Raw genomic sequence first — 16,116 nt, 5'->3', positions numbered from 1 at the left:
TGCATAATGTTAGTAAAATATTATCATCTGAATGTAAAATTGTATACCCTGTTCTTTTCTTCCGTCTTTTCCTATATTAATGACGATAGAACTATTTGCTGTCGAACATTGTAGACGTATTCACGTCATCTATCTGTAATTATCTGGACGAGTTATGACACAGACAGATTTGGTATTTTTTAGAATTTATTAATTATTCAGGCAAAATATAATGTTAAAAAAAACATATTACAATATTAATTACACTGACGAATGTTCATATTTTATTAATCAATCATATTTTATCGATTCCATCGTTTTTTTTTTTTTTTTTTATGCACATCAAAACAGTTAAACGTGAATAAGTACTAGCTATGAGCTTAAAGCGTCATCAAATGTTAGTAGGTAAATATAAATAATCAATGTATTTTTATTAATTTAATTATGTATGTGCCAATATTATAATTTATAGGTATATATTGGTAAAGTATTTTTATATTTCTTTATACGAATGCAACTAAACAAAACTTCGATACAAAATCGGAGGGGGAAGAATTGTAGTAGGTATATCACTTTAAAAAAAATATTATATCTTATAAGTTATAACGGATTAATATAATACAATTATAAATTTCAAATAAATTGTGACTGTAGTACCAATAGTAATGTGAATTAAATTTTTTCTACAGTTTTTATATTTAATGAGTACCTATTATTATTATTTTCATTTTAAATGTTTGATGTATTAATAGTCTGTTTGGAATCAAGTAAATAATTCTCATTTTAGTTTTGCTTTTTAGTAATTAAAAAAATGTAGAAAAATCCATGTTGCAGATAATATATTACTGTAAATATCAATAAAGTATGTATTGCTAGGTACGTCTTGTTCTGTATACCTTGGGTCAAGTAAAAGTAAAATTAAGTCACAATTGAAAAAGTACATTAAAATATTTGTCAATAAGTATGACCATTGGAAGTATTATTGGAAGTAATTTTGTACTTCTTTAAATACCAACCCTTGCTTTAGAGTTTTTATTTCATGACATTCTACCCTACCACTTAACGATTCAATTTTTTTGTTAGGCACAAATCGCGCGCTTCTGAATATCTACATATTTATTAACAGGTTCCTTATTTTTTCTATTTCAATTATTTTTCATTTTCCTTGTAATATTTGAAGTAAGAAACTGCTATGTCTATTCATTTCTGAAATTTCTTGCTCAGTTACTTCACCTTTACTTGCAATAAGGGACGATAATATTTCTATTCCAGCTTATAATTGGTTTTTTGTTTGAAATAACTGTTATTCATATTCTTTGCCCGTATTTGTTTTCACTATCGATTTTTCTATAAAGTATATATCGGAAGCAGGAACTAGAATTTCTTTTTCTATTGTTTCACACAAATTATTTTGAATTTTCGATGAAGAAAAAATAGCGTAGGCATGAATATGCTTGCATATATTTAATTTAATTATATAATCACTAACATTCACAAGTATAATTATGCATGCATAATATATTACACTTGTGACAAACCAATCGACAGTCTTCAGCGTTAGTAGTGTTACACACAATATCTGTTGTGTGTATTACTTCATATGCCATGTTTGTTTCTTTAGCAGATATCTCCCATCGATTATCATCAATTATTTTTATAGTTTTAGGATTTATTTGTTTTCCAATATTATTGCTGTTTGAACCTGATCCGTTTTTCGCGCCTGCGACTAGCAGTGTGACCGTTTGACACCTGTCTGGTCGCCCCGCTGGCTGTCCGACGCCGAAGTGCGCTTGCGCGAACTTTTGGCGACCGGCATCGCTGACCACCGGTTCTCCAGCGGTCCGGCGGCGGTCTGTCTGTTCACCACCGACACCACCGTCGCCCGATGTAGTTTACCGTGACCGTGGGTGTCGTTCGCCTTTTTTTGGTAACCACGTTGTTGTCGTGTCGACCAACAAAAACCTTTTGTCAACTGCGCGGTTGTCGTTTGCCGCTAGCATTTTCTTTTTTTCATTATTATATAATTATAAGCGTCGATAATTTTTTTAACGTATTATCCTGTTTGCGGGTTCGATTCTCCGACATCACCCGTCGCACGTTAATTACACGCGCCCGAATTTTCGTGTGCGTTTAATTTATATTGCTCGCGGAGCTTCTCGCTGTCGGGAGACACGTTATAACATCGCGACGCCAGAGGTCAACGATTTCACCACCGCCGAGCTGTCGACGTATTATTATTTTGGCGACATCGCGGTATCACGGAATACTACGCTATCCGTCATCGCCGTGGGATCTCGTTTTCAAAATGTGTGACCAGCGGTATCGTTGACATTATTCTTTATTCTTTATTATTATATCTATATTAATTTGTATATTGCACACCTGTTGTCCCCTTTATATTATATCATATAATCATTTGATGTTATATATTGTTGATATTATTATTATTATTTGCAACTGTCTGAAGAGACGTATTCGGCGTTGTCTCATTATACATATTGTTTGTGTTTTAGGTACGTATCAATTATTTATGATAAAATATATTTTGTAACACTATGATCAGTGTCATTTGCTCCCACACACTCGCGAGTCGTTCAGTAAACTGCTAACGCAAGTGCTGGCGGCGCAACAATGGCTCTTAATTACATTTTCTTCTTTAGTTGTATATTTATTTTTTACCAATATAATGAATATCTCAAAAATCTTATTTCTAGTACATTTCAAAAGCGCATTTATGCAGGATCTAAACGCTTATTATTTTATTTTATCATATAAATAATAATATTTTAAGCACTAATACGCCGACTCCAAATACATGTTTGTGTTAATACCACAGTTTCTTCGATGACTGTTTGACTCTATTCAAGTAATAACTATTGAAATATTAACCAAATTGAATAGTATCATCATCATCCATTATTTCAACTATAAATCCAATTAGAAGTTCACTAAAAATATTTTCATTTGGCTCTTGATGCATTACTCATAACGACTTAAAAATTAAGTACTTCTTTTCAGGAGTTCCTTTTATTTTTGATTGAATAATTTTTCGTTAAGATTGATCCACATGCCAGATACATAAAACTCAATTTTCCACAATTAACATTATTTGTTCCCAAACATTGTAGTATGATGTGTCGTTTTAGTTTTAGTTCACTACTTTCATTAGTCCTTATTACCTATTGCTATATTATGTATTTACTATTTATGCCGGAGCCATATTATGCTAATAAATAATCGTTATGTTTCATCATCAGTTGAAAATATTTTAACGAAGTTACAGCATAATAATTTTATCTAGTCACACGAGGCTAATATTATTGAATATTCGTTATAAAGTTTATCGCAACTACAATACGGTAACTTACACCAGATTGGCAACCATGATTATTAGGTATTATCGATCGCGCGTGGACCGAAATCGTTCTTCTGTTTAGTTACATTGCAGAAATATTTCATTGTTATCTATTGACTATTACTATTTCATTACGGACTAAAATATTTGCATTTCGAAAATTACATAATTCTATATATGATTTCGTTTAAACCGTATCTCTAAAATTCAGTGTTTGGAAAGAACGTCGTTCATGAGCGCATGTTCACACGTTCACGTTCATAGTTAGTAAACGTTACGCAAACGTCGCTCATTTTTTAAAAATAGAACGTAAACGTGAACGACATTTATATTTTTAATGAATTTGAACGATTTTGAAGACGCTCAATTTATTTACTATTTAATAAATATAATATGTATATATAATTTAGATACTTTAGAAAATGTACCTATATGCTCTAAAGTCTAAATTGTTTTTATTTTAGGGTTGAGACCTATATGTTTATGGGTTTTTATACAAACTGCTGGTAAACTATTTGTAAACAAAAAATTAGATGAGCAACCTTATGAACGCATTCATTTTTTCAAAGAACGTGAACGTGAACGCGTTCGTTTGAAAAAACATGAACGTGAACGAGTTCCTTTTTTAAGGACTGAATGTGAACGTGAACGAATTCATTTTTTTAGTGAACGTTCCGAACACTGCTAATATTACATATTAGATATATGTATGTCAGACGAGACGAATAACACAGTTGTAGATAAGTACACCGAATAACTTCGTATATGGGATTCGTAAACGATTGATGTGGCTGTTTTCTTTGATTAAACGTATCTTGTATGGATATCAGTTGTATTTTATTGCACGGTGCGTGTAATGTAAGTACCTATACATACCTTTTATTGGAGCAATATATTTATTTAAATAACTCTTAGCTGACATGCCAAATGTGTGTATGACACATTTAATAATGTGAACGAGGAGGGTAATTTTTAAAATATATTTTGTATTCACAATATCAGGTATGACTTGTTTATTAGGGTAATAGGTATACTATGACTATGTGGTGCTTTATCGTTTTTTAACTCTTTTCCTGGTAAAATGTACAGAAAAACACGCTGAATTTCAACTCCTTCTCTCCTCCTCGTGTACAAATAATTGTTGAACTAAATTATCAAATTACATTAATTATTTTGTATTATACTATGATAACGCCCTCGATTGTTTGTGCTGATAAAAAAAGATTAAAAAGTCTCGGAAAAGAGGTTAATTCATTTATATTTCTTGAAATGGAATTATATAGTTACTGACTAGATTAGAACGACTATTTGACTTAAAAATTAGACGTCTGTCTACTTAATTTAACCTATTTTGTTATTATTACGTTTCGTGGTTATAGAAAGAAGAATTTAGTTTGACAATTAGCTAGAAATCTAGAAATCATTTATACGCAATACCCAGTAACCTAATCTATCCAGTTATCATGTTGATTTGTTTATGTAAAAATCGGCAATAGATATTTTTAGTACTATTTGAGTATTATTAAATAATACATAATATGTTCAAACTAATTTTAATTGTGAATCATACAGTATTAATTAAATAACAATATAGTCATAACCTGAAAAATCAATCGTTATCAAAACTTAATAAATAATATATTTGGCTTTCGATCTATGGTAACTCAAATAGTTACTATGCTTGTGTGGAATGATGAGAACGGTAAAATACGATTGAGACGTTACGATTGAGAACGTTATTTTTGGTAACACGATTGAGAACGCTCGATATTTTTATTTTTTTTTATCAACGTTGCCAAATTTAACAGAATAATAATTTGAGCACGATAATCGGCTATCGAACGATTAAGAACGTTATGCCTTTTTGATTGAACGATTAATAGTTAATACAGTTCATTTTTAATAATATAATAATATTTATCGGACGCTTATCGGATTAACCGTATGTTATTTGTAACTTTTATACCAGATATACGAGAGAATGACTTAATCGGCTTTTTAGTCTTCGCACAAACGACAACGAAGTATTCGTATTAAAGTCGGTTAGAACGATAGAACAGGGTAGAAAAAAAGAAATGCCAATAAAGCAAAAGGAATAATTAATTAATATTCATAATAAATAATATATGTGGTATGTAGCAAATAAAAGTTCTAATAATTTATTAAAATATCTGGAGTATGTTGGATTATGCTATCTCGCTTTAACTAATTTATAGGTAACTCATATGTCATAAACTCATAACATATTTATTACATTTTTATACATATTTATTCTACACGTTTTACTTTCTTTTACATATTTAAACGGTGACTATTTATTTGTTTTTTATTTTCATTAGTTCTAAAAGATGTGCAACCAATGCTCAAAAAATGGATGTCTGTCTCGCTATTTTTTTTTAAATGTGGTAACCAATTCACGTTTGCACCTCGATATCAACTAGTGTGGCGTGAATGTATAAATGAAATTCCACTTTTGAATACCAATTACTAAAATAATTTGAAAAAAAAAACATTTTTGAGCATTAAATTGATGACCACTGCATGATGTAGTTGGTAGGTAATTTAGAATCTTTTAGGGAATAAATTTTTTGATTTTAGTATACAAATGTTATTTTATGGTTTAGTGAAATCATAGATATCTAGGTATGAACGTAAAAATAAAAATACTAGGTTAATGATGATGATTAAAACATAAGTAGTTAATTACTTATGTTTATAGTTGTTATTATGAGAGTAAATCGTAAAAATTAAGTTACCTCGTTTTAGATTCTGAGCGGAGCGAGGAATGTATTGGTTTTGATTTGCCTAATAAATAACCCTGGAAAAAATATCCCCAGAAAAAATAACCCCGAAAAAAAAACCCCCGAAAAAATAACCCCCGAAAAAATAACCACGCGAAAAAATAACCCTATAATAAAAATGATTTGTAAGTAATAAAGTATAAATTTGTAAAACAATGTCAATAATATATAAATAAAAAATTCTCATTATAAAGGTGGAATACAATACAATTTGTCAATTTATATAATATAATAATTTGGTAGTAAAGTATAAATTTGTAAAATAATGTCAATAATATATAAATAAAAAATTCTCATTATAAACGTGGAATACAATACAATTTGTCAATTTGTCAATTTATATAATATAATAATTTGGTTTTAAATTACCGAATTACCACATTACATTAAATTTAAGATAATGTTAGTACTGTTAGTAGTACCTTCCTTATCCGTTATAATATGTCACTGTACCTAGCTATTGTAGGTATATCTGATCGATATGACAGACAGACCGTGCTTTTAATCGTTTTTATCGTAGGTATACAATAATTTATCATTAAATCCAAAATTAATATTATTTGTGGGAACATAACAATTGTACGTAGGTAATAGGTATGTTATACATTTAGATTTGAGATTAATTTGAAAACTTATATTAACTTATATTATGGGGTTATTTTTTCCGTGGTTATTTTTTCGCGTGGTTATTTTTTCGGGGTTTTTTTTTTGTGGTCTAAATTTCCGGGGTTATTTTTTCGCGGTACCATTGGTTTTACAATGATGTTTATTTCTTTTTCTTTTTTATTCTGTAAACATTTTCTTCCTCTAAACTTCAAAAGTATCAAGTGTAACATCTTTTCTGAAAGCTTATGCTCTTGATCTGGTACCTACTTTAGAAAGTTAATTTTTCGATTTTTGAAACGGTACTCGAAATAAAAGCGGTTAAAGGAAAAAAAATTGTACGATTTCACGATTTTATAATATTAAATAACTACGGACGACATTTTTTTTTAAAATTATAACAATATAATTAATATAGTATAACATATCCTAGACACTTAGGCTGATAAACCATCTCCGCTCAAAATCGTTCTTCGTAGGTATACAATGATATTACATAATTGAATTCAAATTTAATACCATTCATTACAGCTAGTAACCCACTTGTAACCTATACTGTACTGCAGAGCGACATCCACTTACCCGCTTTTTTTTAACTATAATATTACATTTTAGATTTTCAACTGTACCAATTGTTGCTATTTTAAATTGTTGATTATAGAAAGTCTTAGATTAAGATTTAGTTATTTTAAATCTACTCTATCACATTATCGACTATTGAACACCACCTTAGTTAAGAAATTTTCATTTAAAAATGAAATATGAAAAAATAATGATCTAAAATCAAGAGTGTATTTTAAATATTTTTTCACTATGATAAATACATAATTTATTCTTTTAAATAACAAAAATAAAACTATACACTTTCAAAAAACGTATGACAATTATTTTACATTTTAACATTCTGTTTATCCAAATGAATACCTACATTATTTACTATATTGATTTTACACTATTTATTTTAACTATTATTTATTTTTGTTACAATTATATTTTTATTAACATGTATAATACATGAACTATTTTAATATAAGAATTAAGTATATTGTTAGTTTATTTTGAATTTTGTTTACAATAGCAAATGTTTATATTTAGCACGATTTTTCTTTTATTTAAATTTAATAAAATTAGGATTCATTTGTAGTCTTCATTTAAAATTACTTGCAATTGTATTATTTTATCTGCATTTATTCTATTTATAATAAATATACGTAAACTGTACCTGTCTGTTAAGTTTTAAATTATTAAAACTAAATCGTTAATATTTAAGATGAAGTGAAAAAATTGTCTGGACATTTTTAGAAACTTTTAAAAACAATTTATGATTTCCTTAAACTTTTGTGGCCCGTTATTTTGTTTCTCAAAAAACTATTAATTATATCATTTTAATTACCTGGGTGATTTAAGTTCAAGTCATTAAAATTAATATTTTTAAGCTTGTTATTTAAAAAAATGATACATAAATTCTATAGTTTTCTTAAATATTATTATAAACTGCATAGTAACTAATATAAATTAATTTCTTAAAAATAGCATTACAAATTTTTTACTGTATCCTTGAAAAACATAATATATTTATATAGTTTGATTTATCGAGCTACCTACATATATTTTTCCTCTTATAAATTTATACTATAGACGGTTTAATTTAGTAATCAGAACTTATATTATGTTTATCAAATGAATGTATAAGCGACAGAAAGGTATACCTAATTTGGATTTTCATTATTTCATAGTGTCAGATCTACATAATCAAGGAATTTATTTTGTAAGCGATAATATTGTTTAACATAAAGGATACCGTGTATGCTAAAATACTTTATTAAAGCAATTTAATTCGTTTTCCGAAATATTCGGAACAGACATTTTTATGCCTAAATCCCGGGTTCATACATAATGTTATATGTTTATTGTAACCTTGCGGGCTGCATGTTATATAATACGACAATGTTAAAAACAGTGCCTTGGTTAAGCATCCTTTATTATAATAATAATAAATTATTTATATATATATTAATTATTATACTAATAGTTATACACATAAATACATATACATTATACATATATTATAAGTATTTATATTTTATACCAGAAAAATTGATAAAAAACAATTAAAAAATTAAGTCTAATTTTAATGTTTAAAATATCTGAATTATTCGATTTCCTTAGTGGTCTCTATTAAGGGTTTAGACGAAGTGAAAAAAGTATTGTTGCAATATCAGTAAGTGTGGTTTTAAATATGAGTTTCACTCTTAGTTATTTTTCAAATGCGAATATTGCGATGATTACTTTTCCATTTCATACAAATAAAACTCCTACAACTTTAAGCCCCGGTGTTTATAATAAAAAATCGAAAATGTAACATTTGTATTTTAACCTAAATAAAAAAAATTTTTTTGACAATAATATTGATAACAATTTGAAATTAATTAAATACACTTTTGATTACAGCTAGTACTTTTATCACCTTAATTTCAGAGATGTATTTTGAATTAGGTATCACATATAATAAAATAAAGTAATTATATTTATATGTTTACATCGGTATATAATATATATTATATTATATATTATTTAAGTTGAGTTTAATATTTAAAAAAAAGCATAGTAACAATTCAATTTAATTTTTTGTATTCATATTATTCTTTAAAGTATATTACACCTACAAATTCGTCAAATTCAAAAGGAATATATTAATGTTTTACTTTTTAACGTAAACCAATTAACGTATCAATATTATGTTTTATGTAAATGTATTATAATGTGGATTTAATATCAAATAATTTACAAATGTGAAAATGTATTTTATTTTATTTTAATATTGTCTAAATCGCATTGTTTTTGCTTATAATAATTATTTTTATGACTCTTCATTTCTACGAATAAAGAAAGAGTGATTTGAGTATTTGACCATAAAACATAACGACTAGTAGTAAAAACGTACACAATTTTTAGTAGGTGCCTATTTTTTATTGTGATCGTATTTAATAATTAGCTATGCAACGTGCATAAAATAAAATCGTGGAATTTTCTCATTAAAATGAAAGTAATTCTGTATAAAATTAATTTAATATCAAATTTGCAAACATCTGCAGCTGACTTTTATATCTACAGGGTAGGTTACTAGTTACTACGTTTATATTACTACATGGAGTTGATGATTTCATATAAAGCCTATACCTACTAAGATATTATTTTCGTTAATGGATTTGTAATACGAGTTGAGCGAGTAGGTTATACCTAGATGTAAAAATTGACTAAAATATAATCTCATAATGAAGGATCATTTAAATTATAAGGTAAAGTATATTATTCCTCATATTCAACTAATTGGATTGTGTTCACTGATAAAACTGTAAGTTATTTAGCTGGAATCTATCATTTTGAACCACATTTCTTTTGACATACATGACAAATTATTTTATAGTTTAATCATACAGAGTAAATTATAAATTATACATATGACGTGTAGGTATCCTATATTCTAGAGACTAGAAAATATAAGAGCATTATTTTTTTTTTTCAGATGAATCGTCGTTTCTTCAGATTCAACAAAAGTTAAACCTTGAACTGTTCTAAATTCTAATAGTCATTTTTGTTTTGTTTTTTTTTTTTAAGAAGTTTTAGAAAATAAATAAAAACAAAGATCGTCCGTATAGTTATCTAAAATATATTTTATTTAGAGTAGTACTTCAACGAACCAATAATATAAATGTTTAAGGCTTTAAGTTATTGATTTTCAAAACTACATAACAATCCAACTTGAAAAATACATCCTATGACGTGCGATGTCTTCGACAACATGTGAGTTAACTTTACTATTATCAAATATATACAAAGAATATAAGCTTTACGATAACTATGAGGTATGCGGTATATCTTCAAATTTACATATTATCATGATTATGAAGATGTTATACCTAATACTTATTATAGAAATGTCGTCCTGGTACATAATAATCGATTTGAGGAGCAAATGCTTTGATTTATGAATAAAAATACCATTTTATTCTCCGCGATTTCTATATATGTATTATATTAAATCATAATGAATTTGACGATGACCGGATGTGAAATATTCGACAATGGCACATGCGAGTCCGGCATGCGTGAAATACGGGAATTGGTAAATGACCGTGAAGGGACTCTCTCCGATCGTTAGTCATCTGGTGGTTGGGTGGGAGTGATGGTACGAATTGTAGGGTTGAATTGTAGAAAAATCGAGGGGGGCAAAGTGAGAAAAGTCGGAGATGGTGGCGGCGTTGAATTTATCGCGCACGATTAAAGACGGTCTGGGTGGCTGTTTGATCGGATGGGAACCCCCTTGTGGGGTTATCGGTCGAGTGTAGTCCGTCCATAGAAAAACGCAAGCGTATCTTGCAATAGGGAAATTAAAAGCTCTCTCGATGTCGGGCGATTATTCTAAATAGATAAAGGGAGCAAAGGGGAGGGGTGAAATGGAGAAGATTAACTTGACTCAAAATCTGTGACACGGTGGCTGCTTGACGTCACTCGCGTTTCTGGACGACAACGAGATGTTAAGTCGGTTTGGGTTTAGGATCGCGATTAGAATACCGAAAACCGAGGGCAAGCGCTCACAAGAAAACCCAGGGTTGGTGAAAAAAAAATATAAATAAAAGCTAAATCCCATGCGTATAACGTACATTCAGTGATTGTATACCGCGGGGATTTAACAAATTTCGGCAAGCCCGTGGGCTAAATGTGACTTTTATCGCATGCACGTCATGCGGATGCCACCAAAAAGTGACCCGATGTTGGAGATATATGGACGCGGAAAAAGCCGTTTCATATTATGTTAAAGGAATTGCGGGCGAACCTTTTTAACGAGTTCAATAGAACTACAATATAATATAAATGTGAGCATTGCTCAAGTTATACTTCATACCTATATAATATACGGTACTTGAATAAGCAATTCTTTATTGATAAATATTGAATATATAATTTTAAGTTTATAGATAATATAAATACAGGGTGATCCATTTAAGTGAGTACACTTATTATCTCGAAAAGTATTAACTTTTAAAATTTTTTTTTTTAAAACCGTATGATATTTTAATTTTTGTACTCTTATATTTATTGGTGAAACCACTATCAACTTTTGATTTTTAAATAGTAACATATAATTAAAATATTATGAATTAATAAAATCATTTTTTTTTCATGAATTTAGGTGTTGACATTTTTATTTTTCATTGATTGGCTTGTGAGATACAGCTCCTCAGAGTATTGGTGGTTTTTACTATTTTTTCAATGATTGTAAAGACCAGGAGCCAGTGATAAATTCGATATCACTGTATTCAAGGTAACAAAATAAATCCAATTAGTCCTATTATTCGATAAGTTAATAAAATTGACGAAAAATAAAAATGTTAACATGTAAATTCATGGAAAAAAAAATGGTCTTATTAATTCATGATATTTTAGTTATATGTTACCATTTAAAAATCAAAAGTTGATAGTGGTTTCACCAATAAATATAAGGGTGAAAAAAATTAAAATATCATATGGTTTTAGAAAAATATAAACCAATAGGTTTAAAAAAAAAAATTGAAAAAAGTAATACTTTTCGAAATAATTAGTGTAACCACTTAAATTGATCACCCTGTATATGTAAATATGTTTGGACATATTTTTTATCACAACACCAAATATCTGAAAAATAGTACCAAAATAACGACACGATATGAATTCTAAAATCATATTAAAATTGTTATTACCTATATGTCATTAATTAATTAATTTTTTCATGTAATATAATTTTTTTTTGGAATTTGTATGGTTTGTTAATTTGGTGAAAAAGCTATTCGTTTAATTCCTCTACCAAATGCGAGGTACTAAATATTTATATTTTATACTATACTAATATTGGTCATATTTAAAATCATATTTAGCGCAAAAAACGTTAATAAGATGATATTATATGGAACGCATAACATCGATGATGATGAAAGCATAAAATCGACACTTTCATACAGGAATTTTCATTTTCACAGGTTAATTAAAACGTAATACAGCCCGTTTAAAATCCTTTAAATTGTGATTACATCATTCTATAATGATTTCGAACACACTTAATATTTTCAATGAGTGCTTACATGCAAGGTGTTTCTTTTTACCTGTTAGTTTACCAACACGTTTTTATATTTCATATCTTTTTTTCCGCAACCAATTTTCAGCACGCGATAATTACAAACACATTCAAGAACGGTAGACTATGTCAAAAGGCTTTTCTCAACGAAACTGATTAAATATAACATGCCTGTGTTACTCTGAATTACTTTCCCTGTTCCTATACCATGTTTTGGGTTACCTTGTTACTTACCTATAAAAACATAGTAGGTAAAAACTTATAAATTGACAAAATTTCAGCGTACACGGACTTGAATGTAATTTTGCAAAAATAATACATAAATCAACGCCCTTATACTCATTACTCGTGTAGGTATCAGTTATACAAAAAAAAAAATGAAAAAACTAAATATATTTATGTAATTGACTTTCTTTCTGCACCAAAAACTTTATTTAGCAAAATGCTAGTGTCACATTTATATAGCTTCGAGTTCAGTCATAAAAAAAAAAAAAAATACTAAAAATATTTTATCTCTTGGATGTTACTTAAAAATTATTTTTTTCTTAAATCCTTAATGTTGTATTCTCATAGCTAAGTCCTTAAGAAATATAAATACCCTCAATAATTATTTTCAATTAAAAATTCAAATTTAGAGATAGTTTATATAGTTACATTTGGATAATATTTGGTGTTTTGCACGTTGGAGTAATAAAAGATATCTCTTTACTGCAGAAATATTACAATGCAACTAAATTTGCATTCAAATGTTTTTTATACGGTTTCATTGCATTATGAATAATAATACATGATAATATAATATATTATTTAAATCTCATATTACAACAAAATTTAATGTTAATGAATGAGAGGTAGTAATTTATATAGTAATTAGGTAATTATTATGTACTATCATACCATTCATACTATATTATATATTTCGGTAATAAATAAATATTATTATGACGATATTCTGTCATAGTTACATTATGTTGTTTTACTTTAATATTATGGATTAAATATATATATATTTTTTTTTAAATTATCATATAAGTAGTTAATTTTTTATTGAATAGTGACGATAAAAAAATAATTTTTTAAATGTTCGAGTATGAAAGCTCCGTAGTTTTTACTGACTTCTAATTTTTAGCAGTATTAGTTTATAGAATTTTAAACTATGATTATTATAATGATTAATTTTATTATTTGGTACCTATTTTATTTTTTATATCTAATATTCTGGGTATTGAGGCAAGTTTTAAAAAGTCATATTTTAGAATGTCGAGTTTTAGAATACTAAGTTTTAGAAACACTATGTTTTAGAAAATAAAACTGTTTGAATACCAAGTTTTAGAAACACTGTTTTAGAATTAATAAATTCATCTAAATTATAATTAAAATCATCGACTATTTATTTACATATTTTACATATTTTACATATTTTACATATTTAATTTTTTTTTTCTTTACTGTTACTTATATAAAATGTTTTCTAATAATCTTTCATAAAAAAAAATAAATATAATAATTGTTAATACTTAAGATTATTAGCAATAGCTCTCATAAATTCATCTAGATTATAATTAGAATCATTAACTATTCGTTTACATATTTGTAATAAGTTATTATTCCGTGTTTGATTGTACTTTTTTCTTTTGAATACTTGATTTGAAATCAACGATTCGAATGATTCGATTGTTGCTTCAGTTTCATGTTGTTTTTTTTGAATTTTGGAGATAAATGAATGTATATCAGGGTGTGTTGATAATAAACGATGTATTTTGTTGTGCCAACCTTCTGCTGAATTGTGGATGTTCTTGGCATTTCATTAACAGTTCGACTGTGTACTGACCACATTTCAATTGGAAAACATGGTTCGCAACGCGTTGCTTCTTTTTTTCTAAACCTCATTCTAATTTTTCCAATCACGTAATTTTCTTCAAAATATGTTACTAGATCAATTTCATCGTCCTCAAATTCAGATTTGATCAAACATAAACTAATTACAGATTTGGAAAAGTATCATAATTTCTACACTCTGTATCGTAAATTCTATTACAAAAAAATAAAGTATTTTATTTAAAAACTCTATTTATTTATTTTATTTTCTAAAACACTATTTAATATTTTTCTAAAACACAGATTATCTAAAAGTTTCATGTTCTAAAATATAGATTTTCTAAATCTTTTCATTCTAAAACTCAGCATTCTAAAACTTGATTTTCGAAAACATGCACCCAAATCAATATTCTATAGTAGTTATAATACTACTAATATATATTATACTAATTTATAAGAATGCTTTCTACATTTTATTTCATATAATACCTTAATAAATAATATGCATAGTTTTTATATTTTATTTTTTATTTTAATTATGATAATGATCAGAACTAAAACTTACTCAATACTTATATGTATATATATATATATATATATATATATAATATTAATTATTGTTACTAACTTACTGGAACTCGAGGCTTACCTTGTTTTAAAAACTATTGTAATGTTGTTATTAATTTAATATAAGTATTAATAAATACATAAATGTTTCTTTGTTATTTTTAAGAGGTTTTGAAATCTTTTGTTCAGGGTTTTAATGAAGTCTTGAATGTTTAGGAATTTGAAATCGTGGGTTTCAAATATGCTTTGAATATAAGTTAAGAGTAATTTGTTACAAATAAAATAACTCTACTTGGAATATTTCTTTTTAATATTCTTACAGGAGAATTAGAAGCAACTGACTAGCACATTACTCCTTCAAATCATGACTTATATGGAGGTATGCAATTTAATTAAATATATTTTTTAAATCAAATGACAAACCAACTGGCATCAAAATAAATCCAAACTAGGGAAATTAAAAACACAATATGTGATTGGCGGACCCTAAATTAAAAATAAAATAAAAACAACATTTAATAGACTATAAGAGTCGGACACATCAGGATAACACGAAGTTTTTGGTCAAGAATCTACTGAATATTATTTGCAAATTGTAATCATTCATCAATAAGAAAATACATTGTCAATCAATAATGTTCAATCAAAAATATACCTAATACGAATCTTCATTATTTTTAACACGGGGCCACGATACTTAAAGCAACTTAAGGTAATTAAAAAAATGTACTGTAATTATAATTTAAAAAAAAGTTTCAATGGTTAAAACCCATAAAATTGCTCTTAATATATAATGTTCAGATTATAACAGTGTAACGAAAATACTAACTATAGAGTATAAAGCGTAATTAATAAGAAAATTGAAATGCAACTTTGATTAA

The 16,116-nt window shown here is 27.2% G+C and overlaps 1 protein-coding gene and 1 long non-coding RNA gene across 5 annotated transcripts in view; one reads left to right on the top strand and one right to left on the bottom strand.

Moving 5' to 3' along the window:
* LOC107165213 (uncharacterized) overlaps positions 1-16,116 on the bottom strand; it is a 160,080-nt gene that overhangs the window by 6,795 nt on the left and 137,169 nt on the right. The window lies entirely within an intron of this gene.
* Positions 1,862-15,916, top strand: LOC149056085 (uncharacterized). The gene is made up of 4 exons (XR_016191714.1): positions 1,862-2,298; positions 10,265-10,542; positions 15,558-15,614; positions 15,758-15,916. It is a non-coding gene; the product is annotated as an uncharacterized LOC149056085 (long non-coding RNA).

The sequence above is a fragment of the Diuraphis noxia genome, unplaced genomic scaffold (assembly GCF_037042655.1).
Source record: "Diuraphis noxia isolate RWA-SAM2 unplaced genomic scaffold, SU_Dnox_SAM2 contig0004, whole genome shotgun sequence".
Taxonomy (NCBI): domain Eukaryota; kingdom Metazoa; phylum Arthropoda; class Insecta; order Hemiptera; family Aphididae; genus Diuraphis; species Diuraphis noxia.
The sequence above is the reverse complement of the archived record's forward strand: the minus strand, read 5'-3'. Positions and strand labels throughout refer to the sequence as shown.